Raw genomic sequence first — 23,607 nt, forward strand, 5'->3', positions numbered from 1 at the left:
TGCTACATGAAGTCAGAATTCAACGCCAGGGGACTCCGTGATCCAGTAACGCAACAATAGCTTGTGCATAAAGCATGAACATTCAAACAGAGCCCCATTTCACCGACATGGAATGGCGGACATTGTTACAGTTTGGACAGTGGAGCAGACACTTTATTGAGTCAGCCTTCATTTTTAGTACAATCATGAACATAACAAGGTTATTACTTCATATTATTCATAGAACTACACTAAAATACTTAAAAGCATGTTTTTTTGCCATTTTTTATCTATTTTTTATTGGGAATTTTGACTTTTTCAGGTAGAGGAATGTCTGCGACTAAGCCGAGGGCCACTGGATAAGGGTTGTTGATGGCAAAACAGGTAATAATGCGAAATTATTATCATGTACACAAGCAAATAAGCATATTTATGATGCTTAAGGTGTTAAATACTGTCATAATCAGGTTTTGTGGTCACTCAAACCCTTGCCGTCATGCAATTCCCCGTGCAGTTTGTATGGATAGTTCCGCGTCCTGACACGTAAAGCTTGTGCTTTGTTGGCGGCAGAAGTTGGCACTTAACAGGTTTATCCTTGTTCCTAAGCATGTATGCAGTGCATCTGAGTTGATATGCTACTTGTAACCCTACAATTAGCTTGTGTTTGGTATTGTTTTCTCACAATATGCTTACAGTCATGGTCCCGGCTTGAAAGGATGTGGCGTCCGACTTAAACATAGGATTGTTGTAGCAAGTGTCCCCTTCATCTTTTACCTTAGAGGGATCTTTTTTGAAAAAATGTGTCACTTTCAGCAACCAGTTTAGTTTTTTATTTGGTACATGCTTCTCTCATTCAGTGATTTAAGGGAAGTATTGGCTTTATTTGCTTGTCTTTGCATACAAAGGTGACATGGATCAATGATATTTGTTGTGTTGAGAATTCTGCGGGAAGCTGTGTCCCCAGAAGATGTACTAGGAACCTCTTTCAGGAAGCCTGCATTGATCTGAGCTGCCTTTCTGCCCCTGTTACTTCATAGAACTTCATTTCTAAGCTTATAATGCTCTCCAACATATATGTATCTTGTTCATTTTAACCTTTCCTTTCAGTCTAAACCCCCAAAATGAGCATTTTTGTCTTTCGCTCAGTTATAAACGCCCATTTTGACCAGATTGCCACCATAAAAATAGTCAAAAGTACTTATTTTGTGCCCGAAATATGAAATTTTGTATTCTCTTGAACCTCTAAATGACAGCTGTCAGTGCATAGTGACCATCTGCTGCAGTTTAAAGGCACCCATGGCATTTTATACTAGAATATATCATTGGCGAATGGTAAATAAATGGGCTCCGAGCAACAAGGCGCTTTCAAGATTTCACACTTTTATTAGTGTGAAACAACAAGTTATAGGAAGCTCATTGATTTCTACACTTCAAAGTATCTTTGGTCTCTCATTTTTGCTTATTGGTTGTTTGTCTTGGATGAAATTGGATTTTTTTGCTTTGAAATTGACATTTTTGGGGGTATTTAAAAAAAACACACACAAAAAAGACATTATCAAAATTGCTTGGAGTGAAAATATCTAACAAGTTCATTCTTTCCCCACCCCGCATAAGCCCCACGTGCCTGTCCATATGGTTTGTTTTGGTATTTTGTTGCAGATATTGAACACAACAGCTTTAAATCTTAAAGGGACGTTTAAGCTTTAACAGGCCTTAAATCGCCTTCTTCGGACCAAAAACACCCGCATGTGAAAATGTGATCTAAAATGGCCAAATGGACAGATAATCCAGCCAAACTTAATATATTGGTGCAATATAAATAGGAAGATAATAATATGCAAGAAAAACACATTTTATTCAGAACATATTTTTCCTTTAGGTTACAATATACTAAATCTTTTGGGAGTGCAATGCTATACTCTTTAAAAACCTGAACATCATTTATAAGAAGACACAATTTTCTGTGTGGGCACTTGCCATGACTTTATTTTAGAATGTTTCTTTGTGCATGTGGTAGGGAAAACATTGATGTTTATCAGAAATTCACTCATTTGCTTGAAGGTTAAAGACTACATGAGACTTTGACAGATGGCGGGAAACCCTCATCCACTGGTACGAACCCGGTAAATTGATGGCTGTAAAACAGTGACCGCTGATTCGCATCGAGTTCTTTCTTGCAAAACGCATGACCCCCCTTTTTTATTGTCTAAATCATTGCGGCTTGGAATGCTCTTTAAGAAAAGGTATGGTTATGGGGGTCTCTATGCGCAAAAGTTTGACTTTATTTTTTGTTGAAGTTATTGCTTTTACATTGAATTTGTGTAGGAAATCTTTTGGTATATTGTAACCTAAACTAGCTTTAGGTAAAAATGAAATATCATCTGCAAGTGCAAAATATGACTGGGAAAGCTGATTTTTGGTCATTTCTTAACAAAAGAGAAGAAAATAAGTGCCTTAAATGCATGAATTCAGATAATTTGACCTGGAATAGTTGTTTTTCAAGTTGACCCCCCACCCTGATATACCCAAATAAGGGCTAAATTGCTTTCCGACTTGAATTCAAAGGCATATTGGTTGACCGTGTAGCGTTAGTGTGCTACATGAAGTCAGAATTCAACGCCAGGGACTCCGTGATCCAGTAACGCAACAATAGCTTGTGCATAAAGCATGAACATTCAAACAGAGCCCCATTTCACCGACATGGAATGGCGGACATTTTTACAGTTTGGACAGTGGAGCAGACACTTTATTGAGTCAGCCTTCATTTTTAGTACAATCATGAACATAACAAGGTTTATTACTTCATATTATTCATAGAAATACACTAAAAATACTTAAAAGCATGTTTTTTGCCATTTTTTATCTATTTTTTATTGGGAATTTTGACTTTTTCAGGTAGAGGAATGTCTGCGACTAAGCCGAGGGCCACTGGATAAGGGTTGTTGATGGCAAAACAGGTAATAATGCGAAATTATTATCATGTACACAAGCAAATAAGCATATTTATGATGCTTAAGGTGTTAAATACTGTCATAATCAGGTTTGTGGTCACTCAAACCCTTGCCGTCATGCAATTCCCCGTGCAGTTTGTATGGATAGTTCCGCGTCCTGACACGTAAAGCTTGTGCTTTGTTGGCGGCAGAAGTTGGCACTTAACAGGTTTATCCTTGTTCCTAAGCATGTATGCAGTGCATCTGAGTTGATATGCTACTTGTAACCCTACAATTAGCTTGTGTTTGGTATTGTTTTCTCACAATATGCTTACAGTCATGGTCCCGGCTTGAAAGGATGTGGCGTCCGACTTAAACATAGGATTGTTGTAGCAAGTGTCCCCTTCATCTTTTACCTTAGAGGGATCTTTTTTGAAAAAATGTGTCACTTTCAGCAACCAGTTTAGTTTTTTATTTGGTACATGCTTCTCTCATTCAGTGATTTAAGGGAAGTATTGGCTTTATTTGCTTGTCTTTGCATACAAAGGTGACATGGATCAATGATATTTGTTGTGTTGAGAATTCTGCGGGAAGCTGTGTCCCCAGAAGATGTACTAGGAACCTCTTTCAGGAAGCCTGCATTGATCTGAGCTGCCTTTCTGCCCCTGTTACTTCATAGAACTTCATTTCTAAGCTTATAATGCTCTCCAACATATATGTATCTTGTTCATTTTAACCTTTCCTTTCAGTCTAAACCCCCAAAATGAGCATTTTTGTCTTTCGCTCAGTTATAAACGCCCATTTTGACCAGATTGCCACCATAAAAATAGTCAAAAGTACTTATTTTGTGCCCGAAATATGAAATTTTGTATTCTCTTGAACCTCTAAATGACAGCTGTCAGTGCATAGTGACCATCTGCTGCAGTTTAAAGGCACCCATGGCATTTTATACTAGAATATATCATTGGCGAATGGTAAATAAATGGGCTCCGAGCAACAAGGCGCTTTCAAGATTTCACACTTTTATTAGTGTGAAACAACAAGTTATAGGAAGCTCATTGATTTCTACACTTCAAAGTATCTTTGGTCTCTCATTTTTGCTTATTGGTTGTTTGTCTTGGATGAAATTGGATTTTTTTGCTTTGAAATTGACATTTTTGGGGGTATTTAAAAAAAACACACACAAAAAAGACATTATCAAAATTGCTTGGAGTGAAAATATCTAACAAGTTCATTCTTTCCCCACCCCGCATAAGCCCCACGTGCCTGTCCATATGGTTTGTTTTGGTATTTTGTTGCAGATATTGAACACAACAGCTTTAAATCTTAAAGGGACGTTTAAGCTTTAACAGGCCTTAAATCGCCTTCTTCGGACCAAAAACACCCGCATGTGAAAATGTGATCTAAAATGGCCAAATGGACAGATAATCCAGCCAAACTTAATATATTGGTGCAATATAAATAGGAAGATAATAATATGCAAGAAAAACACATTTTATTCAGAACATATTTTTCCTTTAGGTTACAATATACTAAATCTTTTGGGAGTGCAATGCTATACTCTTTAAAAACCTGAACATCATTTATAAGAAGACACAATTTTCTGTGTGGGCACTTGCCATGACTTTATTTTAGAATGTTTCTTTGTGCATGTGGTAGGGAAAACATTGATGTTTATCAGAAATTCACTCATTTGCTTGAAGGTTAAAGACTACATGAGACTTTGACAGATGGCGGGAAACCCTCATCCACTGGTACGAACCCGGTAAATTGATGGCTGTAAAACAGTGACCGCTGATTCGCATCGAGTTCTTTCTTGCAAAACGCATGACCCCCCTTTTTTATTGTCTAAATCATTGCGGCTTGGAATGCTCTTTAAGAAAAGGTATGGTTATGGGGGTCTCTATGCGCAAAAGTTTGACTTTATTTTTTGTTGAAGTTATTGCTTTTACATTGAATTTGTGTAGGAAATCTTTTGGTATATTGTAACCTAAACTAGCTTTAGGTAAAAATGAAATATCATCTGCAAGTGCAAAATATGACTGGGAAAGCTGATTTTTGGTCATTTCTTAACAAAAGAGAAGAAAATAAGTGCCTTAAATGCATGAATTCAGATAATTTGACCTGGAATAGTTGTTTTTCAAGTTGACCCCCCACCCTGATATACCCAAATAAGGGCTAAATTGCTTTCCGACTTGAATTCAAAGGCATATTGGTTGACCGTGTAGCGTTAGTGTGCTACATGAAGTCAGAATTCAACGCCAGGGACTCCGTGATCCAGTAACGCAACAATAGCTTGTGCATAAAGCATGAACATTCAAACAGAGCCCCATTTCACCGACATGGAATGGCGGACATTTTTACAGTTTGGACAGTGGAGCAGACACTTTATTGAGTCAGCCTTCATTTTTAGTACAATCATGAACATAACAAGGTTTATTACTTCATATTATTCATAGAAATACACTAAAAATACTTAAAAGCATGTTTTTTGCCATTTTTTATCTATTTTTTATTGGGAATTTTGACTTTTTCAGGTAGAGGAATGTCTGCGACTAAGCCGAGGGCCACTGGATAAGGGTTGTTGATGGCAAAACAGGTAATAATGCGAAATTATTATCATGTACACAAGCAAATAAGCATATTTATGATGCTTAAGGTGTTAAATACTGTCATAATCAGGTTTGTGGTCACTCAAACCCTTGCCGTCATGCAATTCCCCGTGCAGTTTGTATGGATAGTTCCGCGTCCTGACACGTAAAGCTTGTGCTTTGTTGGCGGCAGAAGTTGGCACTTAACAGGTTTATCCTTGTTCCTAAGCATGTATGCAGTGCATCTGAGTTGATATGCTACTTGTAACCCTACAATTAGCTTGTGTTTGGTATTGTTTTCTCACAATATGCTTACAGTCATGGTCCCGGCTTGAAAGGATGTGGCGTCCGACTTAAACATAGGATTGTTGTAGCAAGTGTCCCCTTCATCTTTTACCTTAGAGGGATCTTTTTTGAAAAAATGTGTCACTTTCAGCAACCAGTTTAGTTTTTTATTTGGTACATGCTTCTCTCATTCAGTGATTTAAGGGAAGTATTGGCTTTATTTGCTTGTCTTTGCATACAAAGGTGACATGGATCAATGATATTTGTTGTGTTGAGAATTCTGCGGGAAGCTGTGTCCCCAGAAGATGTACTAGGAACCTCTTTCAGGAAGCCTGCATTGATCTGAGCTGCCTTTCTGCCCCTGTTACTTCATAGAACTTCATTTCTAAGCTTATAATGCTCTCCAACATATATGTATCTTGTTCATTTTAACCTTTCCTTTCAGTCTAAACCCCCAAAATGAGCATTTTTGTCTTTCGCTCAGTTATAAACGCCCATTTTGACCAGATTGCCACCATAAAAATAGTCAAAAGTACTTATTTTGTGCCCGAAATATGAAATTTTGTATTCTCTTGAACCTCTAAATGACAGCTGTCAGTGCATAGTGACCATCTGCTGCAGTTTAAAGGCACCCATGGCATTTTATACTAGAATATATCATTGGCGAATGGTAAATAAATGGGCTCCGAGCAACAAGGCGCTTTCAAGATTTCACACTTTTATTAGTGTGAAACAACAAGTTATAGGAAGCTCATTGATTTCTACACTTCAAAGTATCTTTGGTCTCTCATTTTTGCTTATTGGTTGTTTGTCTTGGATGAAATTGGATTTTTTTTGCTTTGAAATTGACATTTTTGGGGGTATTTAAAAAAAACACACACAAAAAAGACATTATCAAAATTGCTTGGAGTGAAAATATCTAACAAGTTCATTCTTTCCCCACCCCGCATAAGCCCCACGTGCCTGTCCATATGGTTTGTTTTGGTATTTTGTTGCAGATATTGAACACAACAGCTTTAAATCTTAAAGGGACGTTTAAGCTTTAACAGGCCTTAAATCGCCTTCTTCGGACCAAAAACACCCGCATGTGAAAATGTGATCTAAAATGGCCAAATGGACAGATAATCCAGCCAAACTTAATATATTGGTGCAATATAAATAGGAAGATAATAATATGCAAGAAAAACACATTTTATTCAGAACATATTTTTCCTTTAGGTTACAATATACTAAATCTTTTGGGAGTGCAATGCTATACTCTTTAAAAACCTGAACATCATTTATAAGAAGACACAATTTTCTGTGTGGGCACTTGCCATGACTTTATTTTAGAATGTTTCTTTGTGCATGTGGTAGGGAAAACATTGATGTTTATCAGAAATTCACTCATTTGCTTGAAGGTTAAAGACTACATGAGACTTTGACAGATGGCGGGAAACCCTCATCCACTGGTACGAACCCGGTAAATTGATGGCTGTAAAACAGTGACCGCTGATTCGCATCGAGTTCTTTCTTGCAAAACGCATGACCCCCCTTTTTTATTGTCTAAATCATTGCGGCTTGGAATGCTCTTTAAGAAAAGGTATGGTTATGGGGGTCTCTATGCGCAAAAGTTTGACTTTATTTTTTGTTGAAGTTATTGCTTTTACATTGAATTTGTGTAGGAAATCTTTTGGTATATTGTAACCTAAACTAGCTTTAGGTAAAAATGAAATATCATCTGCAAGTGCAAAATATGACTGGGAAAGCTGATTTTTGGTCATTTCTTAACAAAAGAGAAGAAAATAAGTGCCTTAAATGCATGAATTCAGATAATTTGACCTGGAATAGTTGTTTTTCAAGTTGACCCCCCACCCTGATATACCCAAATAAGGGCTAAATTGCTTTCCGACTTGAATTCAAAGGCATATTGGTTGACCGTGTAGCGTTAGTGTGCTACATGAAGTCAGAATTCAACGCCAGGGACTCCGTGATCCAGTAACGCAACAATAGCTTGTGCATAAAGCATGAACATTCAAACAGAGCCCCATTTCACCGACATGGAATGGCGGACATTTTTACAGTTTGGACAGTGGAGCAGACACTTTATTGAGTCAGCCTTCATTTTTAGTACAATCATGAACATAACAAGGTTTATTACTTCATATTATTCATAGAAATACACTAAAAATACTTAAAAGCATGTTTTTTGCCATTTTTTATCTATTTTTTATTGGGAATTTTGACTTTTTCAGGTAGAGGAATGTCTGCGACTAAGCCGAGGGCCACTGGATAAGGGTTGTTGATGGCAAAACAGGTAATAATGCGAAATTATTATCATGTACACAAGCAAATAAGCATATTTATGATGCTTAAGGTGTTAAATACTGTCATAATCAGGTTTGTGGTCACTCAAACCCTTGCCGTCATGCAATTCCCCGTGCAGTTTGTATGGATAGTTCCGCGTCCTGACACGTAAAGCTTGTGCTTTGTTGGCGGCAGAAGTTGGCACTTAACAGGTTTATCCTTGTTCCTAAGCATGTATGCAGTGCATCTGAGTTGATATGCTACTTGTAACCCTACAATTAGCTTGTGTTTGGTATTGTTTTCTCACAATATGCTTACAGTCATGGTCCCGGCTTGAAAGGATGTGGCGTCCGACTTAAACATAGGATTGTTGTAGCAAGTGTCCCCTTCATCTTTTACCTTAGAGGGATCTTTTTTGAAAAAATGTGTCACTTTCAGCAACCAGTTTAGTTTTTTATTTGGTACATGCTTCTCTCATTCAGTGATTTAAGGGAAGTATTGGCTTTATTTGCTTGTCTTTGCATACAAAGGTGACATGGATCAATGATATTTGTTGTGTTGAGAATTCTGCGGGAAGCTGTGTCCCCAGAAGATGTACTAGGAACCTCTTTCAGGAAGCCTGCATTGATCTGAGCTGCCTTTCTGCCCCTGTTACTTCATAGAACTTCATTTCTAAGCTTATAATGCTCTCCAACATATATGTATCTTGTTCATTTTAACCTTTCCTTTCAGTCTAAACCCCCAAAATGAGCATTTTTGTCTTTCGCTCAGTTATAAACGCCCATTTTGACCAGATTGCCACCATAAAAATAGTCAAAAGTACTTATTTTGTGCCCGAAATATGAAATTTTGTATTCTCTTGAACCTCTAAATGACAGCTGTCAGTGCATAGTGACCATCTGCTGCAGTTTAAAGGCACCCATGGCATTTTATACTAGAATATATCATTGGCGAATGGTAAATAAATGGGCTCCGAGCAACAAGGCGCTTTCAAGATTTCACACTTTTATTAGTGTGAAACAACAAGTTATAGGAAGCTCATTGATTTCTACACTTCAAAGTATCTTTGGTCTCTCATTTTTGCTTATTGGTTGTTTGTCTTGGATGAAATTGGATTTTTTTGCTTTGAAATTGACATTTTTGGGGGTATTTAAAAAAAACACACACAAAAAAGACATTATCAAAATTGCTTGGAGTGAAAATATCTAACAAGTTCATTCTTTCCCCACCCCGCATAAGCCCCACGTGCCTGTCCATATGGTTTGTTTTGGTATTTTGTTGCAGATATTGAACACAACAGCTTTAAATCTTAAAGGGACGTTTAAGCTTTAACAGGCCTTAAATCGCCTTCTTCGGACCAAAAACACCCGCATGTGAAAATGTGATCTAAAATGGCCAAATGGACAGATAATCCAGCCAAACTTAATATATTGGTGCAATATAAATAGGAAGATAATAATATGCAAGAAAAACACATTTTATTCAGAACATATTTTTCCTTTAGGTTACAATATACTAAATCTTTTGGGAGTGCAATGCTATACTCTTTAAAAACCTGAACATCATTTATAAGAAGACACAATTTTCTGTGTGGGCACTTGCCATGACTTTATTTTAGAATGTTTCTTTGTGCATGTGGTAGGGAAAACATTGATGTTTATCAGAAATTCACTCATTTGCTTGAAGGTTAAAGACTACATGAGACTTTGACAGATGGCGGGAAACCCTCATCCACTGGTACGAACCCGGTAAATTGATGGCTGTAAAACAGTGACCGCTGATTCGCATCGAGTTCTTTCTTGCAAAACGCATGACCCCCCCTTTTTTATTGTCTAAATCATTGCGGCTTGGAATGCTCTTTAAGAAAAGGTATGGTTATGGGGGTCTCTATGCGCAAAAGTTTGACTTTATTTTTTGTTGAAGTTATTGCTTTTACATTGAATTTGTGTAGGAAATCTTTTGGTATATTGTAACCTAAACTAGCTTTAGGTAAAAATGAAATATCATCTGCAAGTGCAAAATATGACTGGGAAAGCTGATTTTTGGTCATTTCTTAACAAAAGAGAAGAAAATAAGTGCCTTAAATGCATGAATTCAGATAATTTGACCTGGAATAGTTGTTTTTCAAGTTGACCCCCCACCCTGATATACCCAAATAAGGGCTAAATTGCTTTCCGACTTGAATTCAAAGGCATATTGGTTGACCGTGTAGCGTTAGTGTGCTACATGAAGTCAGAATTCAACGCCAGGGACTCCGTGATCCAGTAACGCAACAATAGCTTGTGCATAAAGCATGAACATTCAAACAGAGCCCCATTTCACCGACATGGAATGGCGGACATTTTTACAGTTTGGACAGTGGAGCAGACACTTTATTGAGTCAGCCTTCATTTTTAGTACAATCATGAACATAACAAGGTTTATTACTTCATATTATTCATAGAAATACACTAAAAATACTTAAAAGCATGTTTTTTGCCATTTTTTATCTATTTTTTATTGGGAATTTTGACTTTTTCAGGTAGAGGAATGTCTGCGACTAAGCCGAGGGCCACTGGATAAGGGTTGTTGATGGCAAAACAGGTAATAATGCGAAATTATTATCATGTACACAAGCAAATAAGCATATTTATGATGCTTAAGGTGTTAAATACTGTCATAATCAGGTTTGTGGTCACTCAAACCCTTGCCGTCATGCAATTCCCCGTGCAGTTTGTATGGATAGTTCCGCGTCCTGACACGTAAAGCTTGTGCTTTGTTGGCGGCAGAAGTTGGCACTTAACAGGTTTATCCTTGTTCCTAAGCATGTATGCAGTGCATCTGAGTTGATATGCTACTTGTAACCCTACAATTAGCTTGTGTTTGGTATTGTTTTCTCACAATATGCTTACAGTCATGGTCCCGGCTTGAAAGGATGTGGCGTCCGACTTAAACATAGGATTGTTGTAGCAAGTGTCCCCTTCATCTTTTACCTTAGAGGGATCTTTTTTGAAAAAATGTGTCACTTTCAGCAACCAGTTTAGTTTTTTATTTGGTACATGCTTCTCTCATTCAGTGATTTAAGGGAAGTATTGGCTTTATTTGCTTGTCTTTGCATACAAAGGTGACATGGATCAATGATATTTGTTGTGTTGAGAATTCTGCGGGAAGCTGTGTCCCCAGAAGATGTACTAGGAACCTCTTTCAGGAAGCCTGCATTGATCTGAGCTGCCTTTCTGCCCCTGTTACTTCATAGAACTTCATTTCTAAGCTTATAATGCTCTCCAACATATATGTATCTTGTTCATTTTAACCTTTCCTTTCAGTCTAAACCCCCAAAATGAGCATTTTTGTCTTTCGCTCAGTTATAAACGCCCATTTTGACCAGATTGCCACCATAAAAATAGTCAAAAGTACTTATTTTGTGCCCGAAATATGAAATTTTGTATTCTCTTGAACCTCTAAATGACAGCTGTCAGTGCATAGTGACCATCTGCTGCAGTTTAAAGGCACCCATGGCATTTTATACTAGAATATATCATTGGCGAATGGTAAATAAATGGGCTCCGAGCAACAAGGCGCTTTCAAGATTTCACACTTTTATTAGTGTGAAACAACAAGTTATAGGAAGCTCATTGATTTCTACACTTCAAAGTATCTTTGGTCTCTCATTTTTGCTTATTGGTTGTTTGTCTTGGATGAAATTGGATTTTTTTGCTTTGAAATTGACATTTTTGGGGGTATTTAAAAAAAACACACACAAAAAAGACATTATCAAAATTGCTTGGAGTGAAAATATCTAACAAGTTCATTCTTTCCCCACCCCGCATAAGCCCCACGTGCCTGTCCATATGGTTTGTTTTGGTATTTTGTTGCAGATATTGAACACAACAGCTTTAAATCTTAAAGGGACGTTTAAGCTTTAACAGGCCTTAAATCGCCTTCTTCGGACCAAAAACACCCGCATGTGAAAATGTGATCTAAAATGGCCAAATGGACAGATAATCCAGCCAAACTTAATATATTGGTGCAATATAAATAGGAAGATAATAATATGCAAGAAAAACACATTTTATTCAGAACATATTTTTCCTTTAGGTTACAATATACTAAATCTTTTGGGAGTGCAATGCTATACTCTTTAAAAACCTGAACATCATTTATAAGAAGACACAATTTTCTGTGTGGGCACTTGCCATGACTTTATTTTAGAATGTTTCTTTGTGCATGTGGTAGGGAAAACATTGATGTTTATCAGAAATTCACTCATTTGCTTGAAGGTTAAAGACTACATGAGACTTTGACAGATGGCGGGAAACCCTCATCCACTGGTACGAACCCGGTAAATTGATGGCTGTAAAACAGTGACCGCTGATTCGCATCGAGTTCTTTCTTGCAAAACGCATGACCCCCCTTTTTTATTGTCTAAATCATTGCGGCTTGGAATGCTCTTTAAGAAAAGGTATGGTTATGGGGGTCTCTATGCGCAAAAGTTTGACTTTATTTTTTGTTGAAGTTATTGCTTTTACATTGAATTTGTGTAGGAAATCTTTTGGTATATTGTAACCACAACACCCCCCAAAATACGTACATTTATATATATATATATGTGCTATTTCAATCAGATGGTTACATATTTAATACAGAAAAATAATACATTATTCGCTGATCATTGCCCGAACAAAAAATGCTGTAATAAACGTTTCTGTACATTAAAAAACACACTAAAAGTATTAATAAAATGGTATTTTTAACATCGGCCCTCCTCATGGCATCATTACTTCAACTAGTCCACTTGAAAAAAAAACTAAATAAGTGCAGTCCAATTTTATGTTTTTAAATTTTTAGAAGTTTTAATTTATTCACAGCTCATTAAAGACAATTAGGACGATATTTTTCATGGTTTCCGGTTTTCACGTTGTGTTTACTCCTGTGTGATGCTACGATTTTTAAATCACGTAACACAAAATTGTGCTATTTTGTTAATGGGTTATTAGTAGGGCTCGAATGGTCATTGTCCGCAAGGGTACTACTTAAATGTACCCCGGCTACTCTTAAGTATACTTAAAAAACACCCGGTACGGAAAATATACTAACACGTTCCCGGCCAGTTAAGACTGAACCCGAGTTTTATCCCGCCCAAATCCGTTGTCGTAAAACGCGCTAAGGAAAACGTACAAAATTATATTTGAAAAATAAATCTTCCTCAACATGCGAGCGGGAGTTTCGATAATAAAACAACAACAACAACATACATAGGCTTTTTTTAAACATAATATTGACATACATATGAACACAAATAATTTGTTAAAAAAATAGCCGAGAACGACCAATTTATCGTTAGATTTCCGGTGTACGTTTCAGTATATTTTCCGTACCCAGATTCAGGCTTTGTTCAGGGCAAAATATTTTTATGACAAATGCCAGATACACTAAATGTCGGGTTTCAGCTAAGAAATGATAACAAACTGTGATCATACCGAAAACAATCTAGACAAGGGCTGTTTGTAAACATGCATGCCCCCCATATGGGCTCTCAGCTGTAGTGACAGCCATTGTGTGAATATGTTTTTTGTCACTGTGACCTTGACCTTTGGCCTAGTGACCTGAAAATCCATTGGGGTCATCTGCGAGTCATGATCAATCTACCTATCAAGTTTAATGATCCTAGGCATAAGCGTTCTTGAGTTATCATCCGGAAACTATTTTACTATTTTGGGTCACCGTGACCTTGACCTTTGACCTGAAATAAATAGGGGTCATCTGCGAGTCATGGTCAATCTACCTATCAAGTTTCATGATCCTAGGCATAAGCGTTCTTGAGTTATCATCCGGAAACCATTTTACTATTTCGGGTCACCGTGACCTTACCCTTTGACCAAGTGACCTAAAAATCAATAGGGGTCATCTGCGAGTCATGATCAATCTACCTATCAAGTTTCATTATCCTAGGCATACGCGTTCTTGAGTTATCATCCGGAAACCATTTTACTATTTCGGGTCACCGTGATCTTGACCTTTGACCTAGTGACCTCAACATCAATAGGGGTCATCTGCGAGTTATGATCAACGTACCTATGAAGTTTCATGATCCTAGGCCCAAGCGTTTTTGAGTTATCATCCGGAAACCACCTGGTGGACGGACCGACAGACCGACAGACCGACATGTGCAAAGCCATATACCCCCTCTTCTTCGAAGGGGGCATTAAAATAGATACACCTAAAGTAATGAAGTATTGGATTTCCGCGAGAAGATAATTTTATGAACATTTTGTTGTTAGGAGAAAAACAAAACTGAATCTTAAAACATTAACCAAGATTTCGATAATGATATAATAAATGTGTACAAACAACATCAAAACGAGTAATTATTTTGATATAACATGCTATATTGGCAAATACAATGATAATAATACAATAATATATATATGTTATATATAATACATAATATAATATAATAATACATCATGGACTTATTGTGCTATTTTTCACATCAGTTATTATGTAACGGGATTATTATTCCCATGCCGCACTTTAGCAAACATAATCTTTGAGATAACTTGATGTTTTCACTGCTCGTCCTGAACCTTTCGCAGCTATGCCGAATGGTGTTGCACCGGTTGCTGCTTTCTTGGCAACTCTCTATTGTTTGTTGGCAATTTCCGGTCGTTCCTTGACAAATCTCTGTTGCGCATTGACAATCCTCTTAGTCTATCGTTCTGTTGCAAATCTCTGGAAATTATTGGTAATTTTGGTATTGTTTCATCGTGTGTTTCAATGACATGTGGGGACTCTTTGGTTTTCATTAGCGTAGACCTGTTACGCCGATACTCACGTCCACTGTCACCAACATTAACGATGTGCGAACGAGGATATGGCGATTTCCGCACATATTCTGCAGGTCTCCATCCTGTTGGTGTTTTAATCCGTACTGAATCATTTGGCTTCAGGTCTTCTTTTACCTTTGCGTGCCTGTCGTAATAGAATGTCTGTTTGCATCTATAAACACTCAATTTTAATGCAATCTTTCCTGTTTGGTCAGCTTGGGGTTTCCGCAGTCCTTTCGATATCGGTATGAGGGTTCTTGCTCTCCGACCCATTAGCCTCTGCATCGGCGAACCTACTACATCACCTCGAGGAGTTCTACGCAATTCTAGCAAGCACAAGTAAATATCATCACCTGTCTCAAAGCATTTCTGTGTAAGATTCTTCACAGCTAAACCGTTTGATTGCTGATATAGTGGAGATGATGTCACATGTTAAATGTAGTATGAATCTACAAATTGTTTCAATTCTTGACTTGAAAATTGTGGACTGTTGTCGCTCACAAGCGTATCCATGATGCTATATCTTGCAATGCTAGCTTTCATTTGTTTCACTATTGTACTTGTTCTTGTATCGTGTTGCAAAGGTAATACTTCGATGAAGTTTGAGTTATAATCTACCATGATGAAGTAATGAAAACCATTGACTTCAAATAAGTCTTTGCCAACTTTGCTCCATGGTAATTCTGGAAAATGTTGCATAATCATTGTCTCTTTTGCTGGCTTGTTTTTGTATGTCAAATATACACTGCATTTGCTTACTGCATCGTCTATTTGCTTAGTCATACCAGGCCAATATACCAACTCTTTGGCTCTTCTCTTGCATTTCAAAATTCCAATATGTGACTTGTGTATAGCACTCATTGTTTCAGATCTGAGACTCATTGGAATGCAAACAAGCCGACCTCTTTACAAAACGCCATTGTACACTGATAATTCGTCTCTAAATTCCTAAAACGGTTTTGCTTCATCCTGCAATTCATTGCGCGTTTCTGGCCATCCTGATATGATTATTTGTTTAACTATCTGAAGCTGTTAATCATCTGCTGTTGCATTTGCTATCTTTTTATGATTTGTACATGCAAATGTTTCTGCCACGAGTACCATCAGCTCATCATCCATTGTTTGTTTCTCTTTTTAATGGCATTCTGCTCAGGCAATCTGCAAGACCCATTTCATTCCCTTTCTTATGAATCAACTTGAATTCATATGGCTGTAACTTCAGCATCATTCTTTGTATCTGTAATTGTGCGGTATGAATGGGTTTTTTCAGTATGCTTTCAAGAGGTTTATGATCAGATTCCACTATGATCCTTGTATTCCCGTACAGTAGTTTGTGAAATCGCTCGCAGCCGAATACTACCGCAAACATTTCTTTTTCTATTTGAGCATACTTCTGTTCTGCTGATGTCAGGGCACGAGATGCATATGCTACTACCCTATTACTTCGAATTATTGCAGCTCCTAAACCTCTCATAGATGCGTCCACGGTTAACGTAACCGGTTTTGATACGTCAAAGTAACGTAAGACTTCTGTTGACTTCAGCGCTTCCTTGATCCTTTTGAAGGCGTCTCTAGCTTCGTCTGTCCAATTCCAATTTCTTATTTTTAAGGTCTCATAGAGGAGCATACAGTTTACTCAATACAGGTTTTTTAGCAACATAGGAAAGCAGTCCTAGTATCGTAAGCGATTTACTCTGGTTCTCGGGTTCTTTCATTTTTACTAGTGCCGCAATGCGTTTCTCTGTCGGTTTCAGCCCCTCTCCTGTCAGTATGTGACCAACTCAACTCACTTCAGGCTGCGCAAAAACACACTTCTCTTTGTTGAGTTTTAAATTAATGCTTCTTGCTTTTTTAGTACAGCTCCAAGCCTTAAATTATGTTCCTCTATGGTATTTCCATGGACTAGAATATCGTCAACAACGATTTCTACACCGTCCATTGCTCCAAAATGCTTCTCAATTTCTCTCTGGAACACTTCACTTGAACACTGTGCATCCATTGGCATTCTAAGGTATCGGTATCGACCGTATGGTGTGTTAAATGTTGTGAGCCTTGAGCTCTTCTCAGTCAATTTCACCTGAAAATAACCCATGTTCGCATCCAATGTAGTGAAATATTTGCTTCTATGCAATCTTGTTGCAACTTTATCAATTGTGTTCATCGGATAGTGTTCCCGCATGATCGCATTGTTCAGATCTGTTGGATCAATACATTTGCGAACTTTGCCATTCTTTTTTCTCACGCACACCATGCTATTTACCCATTCTGTCGGCTCTGTTTGTTTTGCTATTATTTTTCATCGCTCAAGATCGTCTAACTGCTCTTTCAATTCACCCCGTATAGCTACTGGAACTGAACGAGGTGTCACTGTCTCAATGATCTTGATGTCATACTCTCCTGGCAAACAACCAAATTGAGCGCCTAAACATCACTGAATTCTTTTTCCCAATGCCTTGATCAGCTTTCCGCTTACACCATTTATGCGGGCATCACTCTTTAATATCGGGAATTCCACACAAAAATTATCAGCGATTTGTCTCGAAAGCACGTTGCATTGTGCACCACTGTCTATCTCCAAACGCAAATGCTTGTTGTTGACCTTCAAGTCTACTGTCCACTCTTTCTTATTCGTTCATCGCCATTGTGTTGTACTGTGTAAACATCATGTGTGGATGTATTTTGTTCGAACATATGAGATAGTTCGTCTTCCTCTGTGTAGAGAACACGAACGTTAGCTCGACAACGACCATAGCCAGGGCTTGGCCTACTGCCAACACGGTGCTGCCAACGACCTTGAGTTGTTGCACGTCCTCTACAATATCTTGACGCCTTAAAATGTCCCTTTTTACCACATACATTGCATCTTTTGTAGAATGCTGAACAATTTTTATATTGCCAGGGCTTGGCCTACTGCCAACACGGTGCTGCCAACGACCTTGAGTTGTTGCACGTCCTCTACAATATCTTGACGCCTTAAAATGTCCTTTTTTACCACATACATCTCATCTTTTGTAGAATGCTGGACAATTTTTAATTGCATGCATTTTGACAAAATGACATAATACTGCTTGAACTGTTTTGTTTAGCACCACGTTTGCCATATTTATCCGGACGCGCCACGTGTACAGCTGGATGTTCTCGCAAAGTCTTAATGTGAGCGTTCGATGTGACGACACGTTTGAATCACCCTTTCCAATTTTAAGTGGTCTGCTGGAATTTTCATGAGCTTTTCGGTCCACTTGTTGTCGTTGGTCCCATTAATAAACATGTCACATAAATAACCATCCTTTTGCGCTCCATATTGGCAGTACTAAGCTTTTCGTTGCAATTCTGCTATGTGATCCATTACAGATAATTGACCTCTTTTAGTCTTCAGAAATTCCTGCCGCTTAATATTTCTAAAGTTGTGGACACCAAATTGATGATCAAATTTTGTCACAGTGTCCAAATCATATCTATCTTCTGCGAGCATGTGTGCAATACCATTGTCTTCATATGACGACAATCTGCGGCTCCTGCATCTGCTGAATTAAATTCCTGCAAATTTCTAATTCCTTTTGCAGCCATACTGCTCCTAGTGGTCTAAAACTTCATCAATAAATGTCTAGCATCTATTGTTTTCTGTATTTCAGCTATTTATTCACAACCATTCTAACACCATGTAATAACTCTGAACTTGATGGTGGGTAACTCACAACTCACTTTATTCATAGATTCACACAGATATAAACCTCAATACAAATTACTCATGACTACATGCTTTAACAAGACAATACGAGTTGTGTCCCTTACATTACAATACATGACTGTCATTAATGAATGTAATGCACCTAAGGGCCCGAAAGGTATATCTTTAGACACGTTTTCTGAATATTGTAGAGCTATAAGCAACCCTGATAGTATATTTTTCAAGCAGACGAAGATGTAATTGATTTCACAAATAGAATTGGCGAAGATGAATTAAAAATATGTTTAATCAGTTGCATATGTGATCTACAAATGCAGATGTATTGAAAGGTATTTCAGAACTAAAATTGGGGCGATTTGAAGGGCCCGATTGTATTTTAAATGAATGAATTTTTAGTGTATGGTAAAATGTATTAGTTGATAGCATTGTGAAATTGTTCAATGCGATTTTAGAATGTAATTATTTCCCTTCAAGTTGGATTGAAGGCTACATTGTACCTAACTATAAGAAAGGCAGTGAGTCAAATGTCACGAATTTAAGAGGTATAACATTACTTAGTGTTGTTGGAAAATTATTTACAACACTTATAAACACTAGACTTGCACATTGGGCAGAGGAAAACTATATATATGTAAAGGCGCAAGCTGGTTTTAGGGCTAACATTGGAACTAGGGACACTATTTTTGTATTACATGGTTTAATTACCCATATAATTAATCAAAACAAACACTTATTTTGTGTTTTGTTGAATTTTCTAAAGCGTTCGATTATTTGGTTAGACCAAACATTTGGTACAAATTATGCAAACTGGGTATTAGAGGTAAGCTTTTTAATGTTATCACATCTATGTATAAGCAAGTACGCTCATGTGTTAAACTAAATTGTGAAACTGGAGAGATGTTTGAAAGCTTTTTAGGAGTACGTCAAGGCGAGTGTTTAAGTCCTTTTATCTTTTTTATGTATTTAAATGACATAGAAGATGCATTTTTTCTTAAAAGGTGCCGAAGGTGTTGATATTGGTACTCTTAAGATTTTTCTGTTAATGTATGCGACGACATTGTGAGTTTTGCAAATTCAGCATAAGAACTGCAAAAAAACCTAGATATTTTATCGACATATAGTAAAAGATGGAAATTAACTGTTAATAGAGATAAAACCAAAGTACTTGTTTTTAGAAAGGGTGGTAGACTTCCAAGTAATTAAAACTTTTATTATGATGGAAGCCATATAGAAATTGTGAATAAGTATTCTTATCTATGTATTATATTTACATAGGGTGGTTCATTCACGGAATCACGTGAGACATTGTCCGGTCAGGCTCTTAAAGCGATATTTCAACTCAGAAAATACTTGTACAGTTACGTAAATATTGCTGTTCCAGATATGTTAGATCTCTGTGAAAAGATAGTTAAACCAATACTGTTTTAGGTTTTGGGTTTTGCTCGAGCAACTCCGATTGAAAGTGCGCATACAAAGTTTTGCAAGTCTGTATTTGGTGTTAAATGTAGCATTCAAAACGATTTTATTTATGGTGATCTTGGCCGAATGGATTAACATATCCAGAGGCTTGTTTGTATTGTTTAATATTGGTTGCAGATCACTGGCTGTAGTGATAGAAAATATGTGTCGTGCATTTTCAATGCTAAGTTAAATGATATTGATTACAACCCACGTAAGCAAAACTGTGCTTCACTTGTTAAAGATACGTTGTGTAGATTAGGTTTCTATCATGTATGGCTGCAACAGAGTGTTGGAAATAATAGTCAGTTTATTAGTGTATTTAAACAACGTATTAAGGACATTGGAAAGGATTGGCATAGTCGATTGGAAAATTCATCTAGAGCGATATTCTATAATACTTTTTGAAATTTCGAATTTCAAACATATCTTAAACATGTAAGTGTAAAATGCTATAGAAATGCTCTTACAAAGTTACGAATGTCATCACATAGATTAAATATTGAAACAGGCACAGAGCGCCAAGGGAACAAAGACTATGTAACAAATGTTATAAATTAGAGGACGAATTTCATTTTCTTTTTGAGTGTAAGCAATATGATAGCGTACGAGGAAAATATCTTAAGCAGTATTACCGTCATAGACCAAACATGTTTAAAACTGTCGAGCCGATTACAAATGATAGTTGTGAAATATTACGAAACCTAGCTGTATATGTAAGCAAAGCCTTCGAATTTAGAAAAGCACATTATACAATTCATTAATATTTGTATCGTTTATTGCAGCTTCAAAATGTGTTTATAAATGGTAACTGTTTTATGCCTGCATCATCATGATTATAGAATTTACGTAGATATAATAGATATTACAGCATTGTATTGTACAACCTAGTACGGGTAAACATAGTTAAATATAAAATATTCAAATGCAAATATAGATCATATTGGTACACAACAAGTGTCTGTATAAGTGTCATGGTGTAATAAATATAATAGCAAAAAGTAGAACATATGTATAGTATAAACTATATTTCACCATCAGTTTCCCGATTAACTTGTCCGTATATCAAAATTGCAATCGGTGTTACTGGGGTCTGTGCATTGCAAAAAAATGAACATAAATAATTATCCGACACCATAAAGCCAAAGTAGTCCGTGCCATATGACTACAGACAAATTTAAATTATGTACATAGTGATCTATAAAATAAGAATCGTTTTTAACTCATGGTGATGTATACATATTGTATAATATTAGAGTTGTAGGATCATATGGATGTAAAAGATAGATCCATTATTGGCATGAGTGAAGAAGCAAGTTAAATTATTTCAGTGAAGTATATTGCAACAAAATGATACAATTGGTGATTATGATATCGATATTTTATTTTGAATCTTGAATCTTAAAATCTTAAACCATATCTTAGCTTAGCTTTTTTGGGTATTCCGCACGTATCATTAGAAAGAGAGAAAACTCTTTCGTTTATTATTAGAATGATTGGAAGAGTTAGCTTTCCTTTCTGCACTCGTTTTTCTAATAACCGCCATATTTCGATTATAACTGGGTCATTAATGATATAGCTTATTCAAGTTTCATTAGATTTATTGCACTTATGTTTTTCAATCACTCTATGACATAAGAAGGATAATGTAATCCATATCTAAATGATTCTCAATTTGTATACTAAATAATATCTACCAACGCAAAACAAACTTACAGCGAAGAGTATTTCTTATTATTGAAAAAGATTGACAACAAATGTACGTGTTAAACAGTTGTGCATAGTGATAAGATTCGTAGCTTGAACATATTTGTACAATCATTGTAAATGAGAAAGATTCTTTTGAGGTTGGGCCTTCAAAATGAGTTTGCTGCACAAATTCATATTGCCATAAACCCATGACCTAACAATGGAATATCATAAAATGTAACGAACAAATCTCCTAAGACTTTCCTATATTTTCTTTCGGTAGGTCAGTCCGTGGATGGAAATTCATATATATTTAACTCTCAAAATTAAATGGAAATAACCTGAAATTGGCTATTCTTCAGTAATAGACATGTGTTAAAGTTCGTATTTTAAGAAACATTTTGTTGTAATCCCGAGATTTAATTGACTGAAAGCTCAAATGAAACAAATTCAAACATTAAGGATTTAGAAGTGCTGTAATATTAAATTTGCATGTGAATATGATGTAATTCTTTAGAATGAAATTCTATATAAATAAAGGTAGTTTGCATATACATACCATATTTTTGTTTGTACGTTTTTTATGAACATACCCGATTAGCAAATTTGTAAATATATTGATAATTTGTAAATACACTGATATGAATATTATATCATGATATACATTTAAGCACTGATTGTCGCAAAATTGTAAATTTATGTAGATATACCATCATGTTGAACAAGGTCCTTTAAGGTCTATTTCAATTGTGTATATATGTATATGTTTTTGTTGAAATAAACGTTCTCTCTATGATATAAATTGGTACCAACTTGCTAATTTTATCGATTATGAAAGCGAGTTTATCATTCATAAGTGACCATTCACAATTCAGTTATCTAAATCTAGAGGTTCCTTCTTTAAGTGTGACACATCGGCACACATTTTACTGCGCCAATTGTCAATGTCATAAACACAAAGAAATTAGAATGTTTACAGTGTTTTGGGTACAACTAAAGAATTCTTACCACCGTTTATCAAATGCTAAGCATAGTACTTTGTTGTCAAATTACAGCCTTGGAATATCTTTTTGTAAAATTAAGTAAAACGCAGTGAAGTAATTTTAGCATCATGCTACCATACTTTTTGGTTATTTATACTCAACACTGGGGTATACACGTGCACTCTATTATTCACAGTTGATGTTATGTACAGGAATGTAGGACGTCCAATGCATTAGTATAATTTCAGCGTGTCTCTAAATTTTCAAACGTGTTTTTTTCGGGTGGGGGGTATTATACGCGAGTATCTAAATTTTCCGCCACGATTTTTTTATTATTGTAACGTTTCCGAAATTTAGTTTTGATAAAATACGGTAATACACTCAATCGCACTTCTTACGTAACACTTTCCCCCCTTAATTTCTCGAATATTTATCAACGGATTTCGCCCAAAAGTTGAATATTGTTACATAAATTATATATCAATATCTTCTATAAATTTTATTAGAAATGATTAACTTTTCATAAAGTACAAGACGAGTTGCCTATCGATTACAAATATTTAGCCATACAATGGCATAATGTGAAAATATTAACTTTCAGTAAAAAGTCAGTTGACAGAAAATCACAATTCTATTTACATGAGTAATGCGTCGATCTTCGTCGTTTGTCAAGATGGACGAAGTCTGACTTTTTGGCAAACATTTTACCCTTGAGACTCAAAGATAATTAAATCTGAATTAAAGTAAAATGTTTAATCACGATAAAACTTATGAGTTTCAGTTGTAATATCTTCTGGTTTAAACAGTATCCAGATTTGTTCAATTATCATTCAGGTTCATACCGTAAGCACTTAGGCTAGATGCCTTTCACATCAATCATTTAAGTCTTTATATAAAAACCACTCTCATTTT

General features: G+C 36.3%; 1 long non-coding RNA gene across 7 annotated transcripts; it reads left to right on the forward strand.

Moving 5' to 3' along the window:
• The first annotated feature begins 251 nt into the window (after positions 1 to 251).
• LOC127874307 (uncharacterized) lies at positions 252 to 12,622 on the forward strand. Of its 7 annotated transcripts, none has more exons than XR_008046807.1 (8): positions 252 to 363; positions 2,041 to 2,091; positions 2,875 to 2,936; positions 4,613 to 4,674; positions 5,447 to 5,508; positions 8,020 to 8,081; positions 10,593 to 10,654; positions 12,331 to 12,622. It is a non-coding gene; the product is annotated as an uncharacterized LOC127874307 (long non-coding RNA). The 7 variants fall into 7 exon arrangements; XR_008046802.1 differs by having other exon boundaries at positions 4,613 to 4,663; XR_008046804.1 differs by lacking the exon at positions 4,613 to 4,674 and having other exon boundaries at positions 2,041 to 2,102.
• Positions 12,623 to 23,607: the final 10,985 nt, after the last annotated feature.

Source organism: Dreissena polymorpha, chromosome 3 (genome assembly GCF_020536995.1).
Source record: "Dreissena polymorpha isolate Duluth1 chromosome 3, UMN_Dpol_1.0, whole genome shotgun sequence".
Taxonomy (NCBI): Eukaryota; Metazoa; Mollusca; class Bivalvia; order Myida; family Dreissenidae; genus Dreissena; species Dreissena polymorpha.